Source organism: Orcinus orca, chromosome 13 (assembly GCF_937001465.1).
Source record: "Orcinus orca chromosome 13, mOrcOrc1.1, whole genome shotgun sequence".
Taxonomy (NCBI): Eukaryota; Metazoa; Chordata; class Mammalia; order Artiodactyla; family Delphinidae; genus Orcinus; species Orcinus orca.
The window spans coordinates 882,031-897,152 of record NC_064571.1 but is presented as its reverse complement, the minus strand read 5'-3'; the positions used below and the strand labels follow the sequence as shown (position 1 = coordinate 897,152).

General features: G+C 52.1%; 1 protein-coding gene across 5 annotated transcripts in view; it reads left to right on the top strand.

Annotated features, from left to right (window-relative positions):
- The window catches only part of LIMS1 (LIM zinc finger domain containing 1), a 94,136-nt gene that overhangs the window by 51,261 nt on the left and 27,753 nt on the right, over nt 1-15,122 (top strand). The gene's annotated exons all lie outside the window — the stretch shown is intronic.

The following is a 15,122-nucleotide window of genomic DNA, read 5'->3' as shown; positions in this document are numbered from 1 at the left end:
CCGTGCTTTGGGCGGGGTGTGTGTTCATTGGAAATTTTCTGACTCTGGCTGGTACTGATACTCACACTGTTAGAATGTATTCCCTACCACGTCGGGTGTCTCTTCGCTACAATTAGTGTATCAACTCTGAATTGACCGGATTAGACAGAAGTTTAAAGCTTCAGAGTTTGACGTGCAAATTTCAAGTATGAGGGTTAGTGAGAATTCTGAGCCCCCTCCTGCTTGACCAGATGGGCATGGGTGGACGTGAGCCCTGAAACTGCCTCCGATCCGCTCTTGGTCCAAGAGTGGTTTTAATTTCAGATTCGGGGTCCTAAGGAATTTACTTTAAAAGAAATAAGATATGTAAAATGACGTTCAAGGCCAGCCAACTTTCACTTATTTTCAGACAGTGGCAGGAGTACCCGTGAATGAGATTACCTGTTATGTCCGAGGGGCTGGTTATGTATATAAGTCATAATGACCTTTGAAACAACTAGGTTGTTTTGTTTTTTCTCGAGTTTAAATTACAGAAGGAAGAATCATTCTTAAGGTGTATTGCTTGTTGCCTTGGGGTGAGGACACATTTTCCCACTTTTTCTGCTGTATTGTCCCCTGGTGATTAGAAGGGGCTTAGGCTGCTGCCATGTCTCTGTCCCCGGGTTCAGAGAAGTGACCGTTTACTTATTTTAGGACTTCGAGCTCAGCCAGGAAAAGAGCCTTCTATCGATTTAGAGAGGCAGGGTTTTCGCCTAGTTTTATAGGAAGCCTGTTGTTAGTATGAAATCGGGTTCCTCAGGTAATAGGAGCTGGAGGGGTGACTTTGAGGTTAGACACGCCCAGTTCAGGCCGCTGGGTCAGGCAGATAACCTTGATGGATTCAGGTGGCTCCTTTAAAAGGAGGATAAAAATCACTGCCGCTATTGAGTGTCGTTTATTATCTCATAAAACCCTCGCCACCAGCTTGATGGCAGGCGTTGTCATCCGGTGAAGGGTACTTCATGCATTACTCACTCGGCTACCTTTCATCCATCTCCTGCCGTGTGCCACGTCGAGGCTGAGCCACGTTAAGACTCATGGCCGCCCCAGGGACACCGGCGTCTGGGCCCTGGAGGGTCACCTTCAGGTGTTCCTCCCAGGAGCTGTCGCTGGACTGAGCACCTGTGACATTGGGCACCTCGAAGTAGCACAAACCCACTCCCACTCTGACCCCTCACTCACACACTGTTTTCTCAGCACGTTTATGGATTCTGGCAGAAAAACCATCAGAGACTAACAGGGCTGTGCTCACTGCCAGAAAACATGTTTAAGTTTAAATTGAAGACTGTGCTCTGAAACAGGACACAAGTGTTTAAAGAGCACGTAAGAGTCAGTGAAGGACTTCCCTGGGGGTGAAGTGGTTAAGAATCCACCTGCCAATGCCGGGGACACAGCTTCAAGCCCTGGTCCGGGAAGATCCCACATGCCGCGGCGCAATTAAGCCCGTGCGCCACAGCTACTGAGCCTGTGCTCTAGAGCCCGCGAGCCACAACTACTGAGCCCGCGTGCCACAACTACTGAAGCCTGGGCGCCTAGAGCCCGTGCTCCGCAACAAGAGAAGCCACCGCAATGAGAAGCCCGCGCCCCGCAATGAAGAGTAGCCCCCACTCACCGCAATGAGAGAAAGCCCGCACGCAGCAACGAAGACCCAACGCAGCCAAAAAAATTAAAAATTAAAAAAGAGTTGGTGAAACTGCTTCCGGCTTCAAACTCCAAACTGTTTAGAACAGAACGCTGCCGGTATCGATTTTTATTTTGAAGTATCCAGTACAGCCTGAAACGTGCTCTCCTTGCTTTGCACAGCAGACCATCAGCCTCCACGCCTGAGGGCGGAGTCACGGCAGGCGGTTCATCTCGTTTACACTTTGTCACAATAGGAGAAAGTTGTGTGATGGGAGCCCCTTAGTTCTAGAACGTGTCCTTCAGTGTGGCTGGAACCTGACGTGCCTGAGAGACCCCTGGACGTCACCTTCCTCCATGGAGGTGGACCTGAGGACTCTGCATGCAGGTAGCGTTGGTGCCACCTCCTCATTCGGGGACAGGACTTCTGACGTCCTGCTCTGCCCGTGGGTTCTCAGTGAAGCTCTTCTCCCACCCCCTGGGCTCGGAAGCTGTTCCTCGTACCTTCCCGGGCATGAACCCTTCTTCCTGAAGTGCCTGATGCCTGAAAATACCATCTAAGATATACCCTTTTGTGTGTGTGTGTGTGTGTGTTTACTCCTTAGCTATTCTCCCTCTTAAATTGTGCTGCACCCAAACACAGTTTGTTTTGAGGAAACCTGAATGAAAAACACACCTGTGCGATCCACAACCCCTCCTGCCCACCCACCCCCGTTAAAAATTCTCAGAGTCACCTCGGCTCTGCCTCAGACACATGGGGTCTGTAACTAACTGGGGACATCTCAGAATCAAGTCTTTGCCAGCCGGCTCCGAAAGGAAGTTTAAAGAAGGACCAGGATCTGGCGAATTATGACCCTTACGCCTGATCTTCCTGTTTCTCTGTGGCCCACGAGCTCAGGATGGATTTTATAGTTTTCAAATGGTTGGAAAAAATGAAAAGAATATTTCATGGCATAGGAAAATTACATGGAACTCAGTTTCCACAAATAAAGTTTTATTGACACGCAGCAGACGTATTTGTACACGTGGTCTCTGGTGGGTTCTTGCTGTGGTGCCCGAGCTGAGCTGTGGCCACAAAGACGGGTCTGGCCTCCAGCTCTTTGCAGTCACCCGTTGGTCTCGAGCTCAGACCAAGGACCCTTAGGTCCTCCCCTCTTGTTCCTTTAGTTTTGCCCCCCTCCTCCCCTCCACCTGCATGAAACAAAGGTGGATCAGAAGAGGCGGCTGACGTTTGTGCCCCTCTGTGAAGTCCACTGGGGAGGACTCGCTTGTGCTGTGCTTTCCTACGCTTTTCCTGGTGGAGCTGGGTCACCAGGACCACAAAGGGGGTGCAGAGAGAAGTAACCTTTACTTTACGGTGGTTAAGTAAGGCTTTGGACCTCCTGTCCTTCTAGATCTGGGATGGCGTTGTGTTCCAGCCGCAGGATGCCTTTGCTTGGTTAAGAGTAGGAAACACGGATCAGGCCCCCATGCTGACTGAGCCCTTGCTGGGGGCCCGGCGCTGTGGTGAGAACTTCCGTGGTTCTGTTCTTAACTCAGTCCCGAAAGGGGGAGAAGGACCCAGCTCTCCGCCTTGGTTCGGCGTCCTGTCGGGCGGGAACTGGGCCGTCCCAGTGCGCGGGGTGGGCTGGGGGAGCGTTTCCTTCAAACCTGTCTGCTGTTTGCTGATCATCAGGGGGACCCATCTTTTGACTGAAAAACCAGCGTTTGTATTTTAGTTTTAGAAACATCATCTATTAGACAGAGGGATAAAACTGCAGCTTGGCCATTTTGTCTGTCCTCATTTAACGGTTCAGCAAGAACACATTTAATCTTCCCAACAGTGAGCTCAACTGATAACAAGTATTTCTTCTCTTTGGTCCAGGGAGGTGTCAGCTGGCCAGTGTTCGTTTTTGAAAGGTAGTAGTGCCTTCTCGTATGTGTTTAAGGGTGTAATTCACACAAACACACACGCACATGCGTGCGTGCACAATGGAGTACTATTCAGCTGTGAAAAAGAAGGAAATCCTGCCGGTCCTGACAGCAAGGATGGGCTCTGACAGGGCCAAGTGAATGAGGCGGACAGGGAAAGACAGACAGCGTGTTCTCTGTCTTAAATGCAGAATCTAAAACCAGAGTGGAATGCGGGTCCAGGGGCAGAGAGTGGATGCTGGGGAGGGGCGGTTTAAGGCACAGACTTGCAAGTAGAGGGTGAACGAGCTCTGGAGGGAGGCCTGCCACGCGGCACGGTGACGGCAGTCAGCAGGGCTGCGCCATGTGGCATGACGGAGGTGTCCCTGATGCTCCGGGGTGATTACGCAGCAGCACTAAGCATGTCAAACCAGCAGCCGTGCACCTCAGACTCCCACGTTACGTGTCCGGTGTTATCTCACTTTAATAACTGTGTGACACACAAGTGTTCCTGTTGGAATAGCGGGTTTTGCAGGCACCCGTTCCTCACCCTTCTCACCCCCACCCCTAAACTGGGTCCAAGCCACAGGCCCCGCCGTCCACCCCGGGGCCTGGTAGCCACCCCTGCCCAGGGTCTGCTCCTCCCTGAAGGAACAAAAGCACACTGGCTTCGAGGTGCCTCTTGTATTCCTGGTTAAACCCCTTTGACTCTGAGAGAGCAGGTTAAATTGACGTCCATCCCTCTGACGTCCCGCACAGAGGGCTGTATCTACCAAAGGATGGACCGTGACCTTCCGGTGCTCCTTCTTCAGTGGTTTTGGGAGGCTTATTTTCTGAAGGGAAGTGTTTTCCTCTCGGTCACCTAAAGTATTTCCATACAGTTGAGGGGGTATATGCTGAAAGTAAAAATAGTATTAATGCTTAAAATCAGTGTGTGTTAAAGGGATGGTTGATGGTCCAGTTCTGTGTCTCTGTGCTGCTCTGAGACCCTTGGCAGAGAACCTCGGCCTCAGCAGAGTCAATTTGTAAATTTGCTGTCACTCACATAAAGTTTTCTGAATGATTTAATTTAATGACAATTAAATGCCAAGATTTTAATCATTATAAATTGCTTTTCTGTTGGTTAAAAGGAAAACAAAACTTGATGTATCAGTTATAAATCACTTATAAAAACAAAAAAAATTACAATTGGCTAAAATGTTTGCTTTCTATTACTTTGGAGAGATGCTATTAAAATGAAACAGTGCTATTTATTTTATATGTATTTACATATCTTGGAAACACAGCCACTTAATTGTGTATATGTGCGACCCAGTGGCCATTCTGTGATTAAAACAGACTTTAGACAAATATTCTCCTACATAAAATCTACTTTTAGAAACAATCATTAAATAAGTTAATTAATGTGAATTATGAAATTAATATGAATTGTGAATTAATACGAAGCTGGTTGCAGCTTCTTAGAGCTGCTGTAACAAGTACCACACCCTGGGAGGCTTTAGACGGCAGAGATTTCTGGTCTCTCAGTTCTGGAGTCTCGGGGTCAGAAATCAGCGTGGCAGCTCTCCTCGTGCCTCTGATGTCAGCTGCAGGGCTGTGTGTCCAGCTTGTGGGGCATCACCCCACCCTGGCCCCTCTCATCACGTGGCTCTGTCTCCACATGGCGTCCTCCTCTGTGTGTGTGTCTCCTCTTGTAAGGACACCAGTCACATGGGAGTTGGGCCCACCTACTCCAGTGTGACCTCAGCTTGTGCCTTAATTACATCTGCAGAGACTCCACTTCCAATAAGGTCATGTTCACAGGTACCAGGGTCAGGACTTCAACACGTCTTTTGCAGTAGGAGCCCTAACAATGGTGTCTGCATGATACACTGAAGCTTTCTTATTTAAAAAAAAATTTTTTTTAATTTACTTATTTATTTTATTTTTTGGCTGCATTGGGTCTTGGTTCCTGCATGCGGGCTTTCTCTAGTTACGGCGAGCGGGGCCTATTCTTCGTTGCGGTGCACGGGCTTCTCATTGCGGTGGCATCTCTTGTTGCGGAGCACAGGCTCTAGGCGTGCGGGCTTCCGTAGTTGCAGCATGCGGGCTCAGTAGTTGTGGCTCGTGGGCTCTAGAGCGCAGGCTCAGTAGTTGTGGCGCACAGGCTTAGTTGCTCCGCGGCATGTGGGATCTTCCCGGACCAGGGCTTGAACCCGCATCCCCTACACTGGCAGGCGGATTCTTAACCACTGCGCCACCAGGCAAGTCCCTCAACACGTCTTTTTAGGGGACAGAATCCCACCCACAGCAGTGGTTTTTTTGAAGGTTAAAGATCATTCCAGTGTGCAGTTTTTTAGAAACAGCTTTATTGAGGTGAAACGAATGGGCCTCAGTAGATGCACAGTTTAACGTGCAGCTTGGTCAGTGTTGACACGTTCACACAGTCAAGGTCACACGCGTCCTCCTCATCCTCAAGTCCCTGCCTGCCTTTGTAGCCCTCCCGCGTGCCTAGGCAGCTGGTCGCTCTGGGTGCTCTTGCATTTTCTGGAGTGGTGTATAAATAGAACCGTTCGGTCACATACCCTTTGTTTTCTTTAGGCTCCTTTAACTCAGCATCGTTATTTTAAGACTCGTTGTGGTGCAGGAGTCAGTGTCATTCATTTTACTGCTGAGTCACCTTCCGCTTATGGATTTACTGCGTTTGTTGGTTGCCGGTTGAGTGGTGCCCAGCCCTTGGCCGTTTCAGATGCAGCTGCGTGAACATTCGCATACAAGTCCTGTGCTTTCATTTCTCTTGGGTGGAATGGTGGGGCTGTTTGGTGGGCACACACTTAATATCTGGAGAAACGGCTAAGCGGTTTTCCGAAGAGGCTGTACCATTCTGTGTTCCCACCAGCAGTGTTTGCGGTTCCATTTTATCCACATCCTCAGCCACACTTGGCAAGGTGGATGTTTTCCAGTTTTAGCCTTTCGGGGGAGTGTACTGCTATCTACTTGTGGTTTTATTTGCATTTCCCTAATGACTCACGAAGCTGAGTATCATTTCTTGTGCTTATTTGCAATTCCTGTATCTCCTTTGGGAAATTTACCATTCAGGTCTTTGCCCAACTTTTACTGGGCTATTTCTTACAGTATTTAGTTGAAACGGTGCTTCGTATGTTCTAGATACAAGCCCTTTGTCAGCTACATATTTTGCAAGTGTGTCCTCCCAGTGTGCGGTTTGTCTTCTCATTTTTATAAATGTCTGTTGACAAGAAGCAAAAGTGGTTTTTTTTGACAGTTGATTGATCTTTTTCTTTATATAAAGTTTGTGCTTTTTGTGTCCTATTTAGGAAATCTTTCCCAAACCCACAGTGAATAAGATTATTAATAAATATGTTCCATATAAATGTAAAATCATTAATTATTTCTTTACACCAGCTTGGCCTCTCTTGCCCTTCACTGCTTTTCTGGCTGTGCTGAGTCCTCACAGGGATGCTGTGCAGTTCACAAGAAAGGAAAAGGGCCCTGGAGACCCGTGGTTGGTAATTCAGGAGTTGAGCCGGGGCTGTTCCCCATATGTCTTATGCTCTTAAGTACACACTTAAGCCCCACTTAAGTTTTAGGGTAAGGTTTCTTACCTGGAAGGTCTGAATACACTTGATCGTATCTTAAAAGTTAAAAATTTACCAAGGGTGACCTCCTATGATGCCCGTTGAAACAAAAATGGAATTTTTCTGCCTCGTAGATAATTCATACATGTTTGCCAGAGAAACTATCTAGGTTAAGAAAGCTAAAACTATTATATTTTTGTGTCATACTGAATATATTACTTAAAATTAAAATTAAGCATTATAAGAATGTCCAGCCTTTTATCTTACCTAAAACATTTGTCCTCCTGCCCCGGCATCAGGATGTGGGGGAGCGGACAGCGTAGGAATTGACCAGGCATCAGGGCACAGAGGATGTTTGCTTATGTCTGAGCATGTCTGCTGCCAACTTTAGTTCTCAGTTCTAACAGACAGACAAAACTGGGATAAAACAGAAATTCTGCAGTGGTTTGGAAATTTTTGTTTCTGTCTTTTTTTGCCGCACCTTGCAGCATGCGGGAGCTTAGTTTAGCTCCCCAACCGAGGATGGAACCCGAGCCCTCGGCAGTGAAAGCGCAGAGTGCTAACCACTGGACCGCCAGGAGTGATTAGGGCTCCGCACTTTCACTGCCGAGAGCCCGGGTTCCATCCCTGGTCGGGGAACAAAAAAAAAGAAAAGAAAAGAAAAAAAAATAAGCCTTTCTGGAAAATTTCAATAACATTTCCAGGTGCAAGGAAATACGTTCTTTGTTTTATGGTAAAAGCTAATGTCAGTCATCTTGGCAGTATTGGAGATAAACTGACGTTATGGGTATTTTAAACAACGAGGTTTTATAAAAGTATAGCCGATTTAAAAGATCAAAACTTTTCCTGGGTATGGAATCGTTCTTTGTGTGGCAGTCAACAAATGCCTTTAAGAATGGATTCAACCGGAAATATCAGCTGTTCAACACAAATTGCGGTTTTGGCTCTTCTTGATTTAATGTCGTGCTTTATTTAAAGGATATATTGTCAGGTTATGGGTTTTCTGCATTAGGCGTTTGTGTGGTTCAGTCAGCATTTGCTAAGGTCCTGCCACGTGCCAGGGATGTGAGGCTGGTTGAAACATTCATTATCTGCTAACACAGAAGTTCTTGTGTGTGGACAACAGACAACAGAGAGATACTTAAAGACCCTGCATCGCTGGAGGGAGGCCCATAGCGCTGCAGGAGCAAGTGCATTAAAATCCTCTATTGTGAGAAACAGATTACCCAGCACTTAGCGGCAGTGGGAGTTGGCAGACTTTCTGTAAAGGGCCAGATAATAAATGTTTCAGGCTTTTGAAGTCCTGTCAGCGTCACAGCTGCTCGGCCTGCGGTTGTAGTGTGAACACGGGCCGTGGAACATGTGGGTGAATGTGTTGCTAAACTTAATAAAAGCAGCCGGGGAGCCAGATCTGGCCTGTGGGCGCGGATTTGCTGACGGCAGGCCTGTAATCACCATCATTGTTTAGCTCCCAGTTGGTGAGGATCAGGAATCAGGTTCAGCTCAGGCCGGCGCCTCTGGCTGAGGGTCTCTGAGTCAGGGCTGCCTCTTCTCGAGGCTGGAATGGGGTGAGTGGCCCCAGAGCGTTTTGTAGCCTAATTCCAGAAATGACTGCCAACCACCTCTACTGAATTGTCTTCATCAGGAGCCCTTCAGCGAGTCCAGCCCACACCGGGGAGGGAGCCATTGCACACAGGTGCGAATACTGTCAAAGACAAAATACTCATGACACCTGGTAGAGAACAGGAAGGACCATCAGGATGGATGTAGGGACCCCTGCAGTGGGGCAGAGAGATGGGGCTCAACTCCAAATCCACCAAGGAAAACTGGGGATTTACAGCGAAGGAGCAGGCGGGGGTCAGCGGGTGGAAAGTTACTGAGAGGGAACATCCGGGTGGAGGGATTCTGGCTAAACTGACCTCCCAGGATTCCTGCTGAAGACAGACCAGGGCATCAGACATCGCCTGGGGGAGGGGTGGAGGCCGAGGAACCGGTCAGATACAGGGGGCCATCTGACCTGCAGGGAGGGGATTCTGGCCCAGCTGACAGAGCAGGATTCCTGTGAAACTGGACACTCAGAAGTCAGGGCCCGTCAGAAAGCTCGGCAGGGAGTCTTTGTGGGTGCCTGGAGGTGGCCTCCCCAGGGCTGCCGCAGGGGCTCCCAGAGGAGAGGCAGTGGGTGCGGTGCAGGGAGATGAGACCCGCGTGCCCACTGGCTCTGCTGCCAAGTCAGCCTGGGCTCCTGGTCCAGCGTCAGTGCCTGTGTCTCTGTCGTCGTCACGGTGCCTCAGCCTCCCGGGAGCATCATTTCCTTCCATCCAGCTCCTCTCGTCTCCGACTTCTGGTTCCATTTATTACTTTGCAGCCAGGCTTAGGTAAACACTTGCTGAATGAAAGCGAAGGAGATCCAGGAAAGAAGCAGACCTCTGCAGACAGGATGCCACAAAGTCGCGGCCGTCCACCCACATCCATTGTTGACCCCTCCTCTGCCCGGTTGGTGCAGGGGCACTGGGGTGGGGACAGCGGGCACTGGGGCTCGCGGCCGCCCCGCCCACATGCCCTCATGCTCCCAGGAGCCCCTGTCACCATCCCCACCAGGTAGGCGGGCGTCCCGGCTCTGCTGAAGTGCGAGAGGTGCGGGGACCAGGTTTTCCATCACGGTGGCTTCTTGCTAATAGACACTCAGCACAGGGTCGCTGAGTTGCAGGAATAAATGGAGGTCCTGGTACCTTGCTGTCGGCTTCGTGGTTCCTCGTGTCCCCGTGACAGCAGCACGGCCCTGCGGGGCCCATCACGTGTCCTGATGCAGAGCCACCCCGTCGAGTAGCTTCCCCGCTGTGACAGCAGCCTCGATCCGCTAGGCCGTCCAGACCTCTGGCCCCAACACCCTCCACCCTGGCCAGTCTGCCAGCCTCCTCGGGCCATTTAATGCCCTACACACCTCATGGCCACCTTCCCGGGCCAGTTATTCCCTGGACCGATTCCCAATTCACGTAACTCCTAGACTCTGATTGCTGGGTGAACAAGTGATATAAGACAGATTTCTGTCCTACAGCCTTACCTTCTTCCTGGTTGCCGCTGGGCAATCTTCTTCTTTTACTGATTTTTCTGTCACCCTCGTTATTATAACTATTTGAAACCTCCCCCGTCATTGGTTTTTTTCACCGCACCTGCTTTCCTGAAACCACCGAAGCTCAATGGTGTAAGATTTCTCTCTCTGTCCCCCTCGTATTTGTGCAGATAAACTTCACGTGGGGACACGTTCAGGTTTGCAGGGATGTTATGCAGCCAGTGCGCGGTTCCTCCCTTGTGGCGGTGTAACTGCTTCCCGTGCCCCCGTGCGTCTTGCCCGGCCCCTCAAGGGCCCTCCTCCCCGAGCCTCTTTGACCTTTCCCCCTGCCCTCGGTGATAGACGGTCCCTCAAACGCTGTGACTTTGGTCTCTTCTCAGCCGAGCCCTCGCAGCCCAGACAGAGTTTGACACCCCCCCCCCCCGTCACTGGCCCACGTCACCTCATCAGTCTTGGTTCTGGTAGGGGGCAGTGACAGCAGCAGGCTCCGGCTGGCTGGGGCAGGAAAGAATTTTATTGGAAAGAGTTCAGATTGCTCACAGAATTGACAGAAATGGGCAGATGGAAGAGCCGGGCTCAGGGGGGGCGGGAGGCTGGGAGACCCCCCAGCAGGCACCCTGGCCGAGGTCCCGGAGCTGGACCGAAGCGTCCCGGCTGGAGCTCGGTGCTGCTGCCTAAGCTGCTTCTGTCCCTAAAGATGCCTCGTCGGCGGTGAGGTGCTGGAGCCAGGGTCTTGGGCCTGCAGGACCAGGAGGGAGCTCCAGGGGCTCAGGGTCCATGGTTCTGGACAGTCTGCTCCTGGATGGGCGGGGCCCGACCTCAGGGCGCAGGATGAGGGGAAGGGTGGTCAGGCTGCAGCAGAGCCTGTGGCCTCTTCCTCAGCTGTGAGGGTGTCAGGGGAACGCGGGTGGTCCAGAGAAACTGAGTCAGGCCGAAGAGGAGCTTCCAGAGCTGTGCATGAGCCCAGGTGCTTGAGCCCAGGTAGGTGCGTGAGCCCGGATGCAGCCTCGGGGCTCAGGACCAGTGCTCAAGCATCCAAGTCCATGGGGAACGTCAGATGGGGGAGGGAAGGTAACCTGGCTCGTGCAGGTCTCCTGAGTAAGCAGTTCACCTGGGCACCATCTACACCTGCACAGCGAGTGTGCAGACTGCCTTCTGGGTGAGGAAACGTGGACGTTGGCCCCTGAGGCTTCACGCTGTTGTCTTCCGGCCTGTGCCCAGGTGGTGACCGCACAGGTGATGCCCCGTCCCCACCCCAGTCCGTGCTGAAGGTCTGACTCAGTGTTTTTACCGCGATGGCAGCATCAGGTGTGGATTTTGTCCTTGTGAGCTGTTCTTGTTTTTCTATCCCTTCACTTTTGCCAGGATCTTACCCTTAGTAATTGCTTTGGTGGGTTTTTAAATTTTATCCTTTGAATACAGAATTCTTTTCTGTATCTGAAAGGAGAAAACTGTTCCTTGAAATAATCCTGGTCCTTTGTCTCCATGGTTTAGAGTATTCTCCTCTGTGGAGAGCTCTTAATAGAACCAAGTCCACGTGCGGTGCAGCCTCGCAGACTCATCACTGGAGGGTTCGCCGCTCTGTTACTCAGTTCACGTGGTTCTATTCGTTTGTGTGCACTATTCTCAGTATTCGTCTCTTGATGGACTTTCTTAGTAGACTGAGCTCTTTGAAAACTCGATTATTTTGTTCTTGCTATTTTCCCGGCTTAGTCGTGTGACCTGGACCAGGCTAGTTCTGATGGCATTTTTGCTCTCCTTTATGCCACGACAGATTGTTCTGGTTTGTGCTTTGCCGTGCTTGGTGTGGACCCGGGACGGGGCAGGTGCACGTGGCCTCCTGCACGGAAACCGCGCCCCCCCGCCCCGCCCCATCAGCTCCATTTATGGGAGAATTGGAGCCCCACAGTCAGGAAGGCTTAAGGTTGCTTTTATATCATTTAAGTACTTAAATGTGAAAGACGCAGCGCAGGCGCTGCCCTGAGCTCCGGAGCTTCCCCTGCACAGACCTTTCCTTCCACACCTTCCTGGGAGGGTTGTGGCTGAGGCGGGAGGGAAGGGGGCAGGACAAACACGGCACAGGGTGGGAGAGGAGGGCACGGGTGGGAGCTGACCTGGACCCCCAGCGATTTTATCACGTGACCCACCACCCTGCCTGTAGGTGTGGGTGTTTCCAGCTGCTGAGTGAGCCCCGTGCCTGTTACTGGATCCGGGCCCTGGGGTCTGAGCATGGCCTCGTGCGTCGATCTGGGTCCAATCAGGACGAGAAACCCACACAGTGATTAGAAGGAGGAAGGTTCACTGCAACAATGAAGTTCCTAACTCTAACGGGCTTGGGAAGAGGGGCTGCAGGGGGGAGCCCACTGGGCGCGGGGCTGGGGGCCCAGGGCCGGGAAGAAGGGGCAGGATCTGAGCCCGCAGAGGGAGCCGGGAGGCGGCCGGTGGGATGTCCGCCTGGCCTAGCGCCCGGACCGGGTCAGAGCAGAGACCCGAGTGATGCTGCTGAGGGGCCGGCGGGCCTGCCTGAGGTCGGGTCGGGTCGGGCGTGACCACCGCTCCTGCAGATACGCAGACTCCCTGCCCCTGAGAAAAGCCAGGGGACTGGCCGAGAGCTTTCTCCCTCAGCCTGCCGAACGGCGTTCAGAAACCCAGTTCACCCAGTGCGGGGAGGGGTGCCAGGCGGACCAGAAGAGGGGGACACGCGGGACACACATGGGCCCACGGAGAGACGCCAGCCGGTGCCGGGCATCACTGTTCGGCCCCTCACATCCTCCGACGGTCCCGCGGGGGCATCTAAGGCTCGGCAGCTGAAACAGGTCCGGCCTTGCCATGCACACCTCGTGAAATGTGAAGTGAATGAAAGGAAAGAAAGCTTTTTTTTTTTTCTTTGCGGTACGCGGGCCTCCCACTGCTGTGGCCTCTCCCGTTGCGGAGCACAGGCTCCGGACACGCAGGCTCAGCGGCCATGGCTCACGGGCCCAGCCGCTCTGCGGCATGTGGGATCTTCCCGGACCGGGGCACGAACCGTGTCCCCCGCATCGGCAGGCAGACTCCCAACCACTGCGCCACCAGGGAAGCCCAAGAAAGCTTTTTAAAGTTATCAAAAAAACCCCATTTTTCAGTTCCCGCACTTTATCTTGTCCGATATTTTTCAAATGTTGCTTAATGTGCTAAAACATACATGAAAACATGTTCTTTGTTTAAAAGAAAAGCAGTGAGCCGGGTGGATTAAAATTTGAAAGCGTTGTTTTCACTTGAATGAAATGTTTCTTTCTGTCCTTTGTCCTGAAATTCTCACGGTTTTTTTCCTTGAGGAGGGCAGACCTCACAATTAGCTCATGGTCACGAGATAACTGGGCTGGCTTCCTCCCCCCAAGGTCTGCTGAAGGTCAGCTTTCAGGGAGCCGCCCTGGCTGAGGCAGAACTAAAATAAGGACCTAACGGAGAGCCAGAAAGCAAGTGGCGCGGGTGGCCACCATGGGCGCAAAAGGGCTCGTGGACACACTGCAGGGCTTTCCGCGCAAACCGGGCTTTCTCTGGAGTCCACACTCCTGCTAAAAATGCTGCCCTTTTGTGTTTGAAATACGAGACCCTCTCAAGTTTGTCTCTTTTGGTCAGGACACGATAGATCCCTTAAAAAGGATGTTTCGGGGTGAGACGGTGTGTTTGTGGATCACAGTATGAGTGCCGGGGAGAAGTGACCCGAGAGTGGAGGGCTGCTCCAGGGGCGTTTTCCCACGGAGACGGCTAAACACGCAGAGAAAACGGCCCAGCCTGTAAGAGGAATTCTGAGCATGTTCTTCAAGCTGACCAAACCCTGCTTGTCTGAGTGACCGTGGGGACCCAGTGGGAGGGAACCTGGGAGCCCAGTTCCAGATTCCAGCCGTGATGACAGTTCGGGGCGTGGGGGCAGTTCCTTTACTGAGGGGATGAAACCAGGCTGAGGTGGTGAGTGAGACCCTTAGATGGAGTCATGCAGTCCCGGGGGAGGGCGGCAGTCTGCCCACCTGCTGGCCCATCCCGTCCCCTGCGACTTCACACAGGGCTGGTCCAGCTGTTGGGAGATGGGGGAGCACGATGGGGCCGGTGGCGGAGTGTGTCCGTGCGGCGCCAGTCCCTCTGCAGGGTGGAGCAGGGTTAGATCTTCCCAAGTCCCACGGCTCCCGGGCCACCGGTCAGCACAGGCGGAATGTCAGAGAAGTTTCACAGGAGGATCTGAGCGCTGGGCGGGCCTCAGAGGGCTGGAAGCTCCGGAAGGCTCGGGAGAAAGGGCCTGGAGTGTCCCTGTCCTCTTGGATGGTGTCCTCAGTGCCGGGAATATTTGATCGTCACCAGTAAAGGCGGTTGTAAACACCCATGTGGCAGCAGCCCTCTCGAGTGTGTGCGGATCTTCACAGGAAAAGGGATCGGGTATCATTAGGCTGTCTGCACACACGGAGGCCTGGGGACGTCCCTCTGCTTATCCACGAGTCAACTCAAGTTTTACGCCTGTTTGTGGCCTATCAGGCATACGCCGTACACCTGCTTTAGTTATTAAAGAGAAGTGCACACTGACCAGAAGTAAAGTCCTTCTTCATATAAAGACATAAAGGCTTCCCCAGACCTCCGTGTGTGGCAGGAACATGGTGAGTCTTCTCTGCCTCTTGTACACTTTCTGTAACAAGCTGCACCGTGTTTGGGCCGACGGGGTCGGGGAGCCCAGCCCACCCCGCAAGCCGTGCAGTCGGGCCCTCCTGTCCCGGTGCCCCATGTGCCTGCACGCAGGGCTGCCCGCCGCACACATCATTCGCCAGTTTTCTGCTATTAAAGATTTTGCCTTTTGCTCCCGTCGATGGAATAATCAATAAACAATCTAGAATAGGAATAGAAAAGAGTTTGGCGCGTTTTTCTGAGCCAAACTGAGAGGACTCTAGCCCGGAAGACAGCCTCTCAGGTAACTCTGAGGAGCT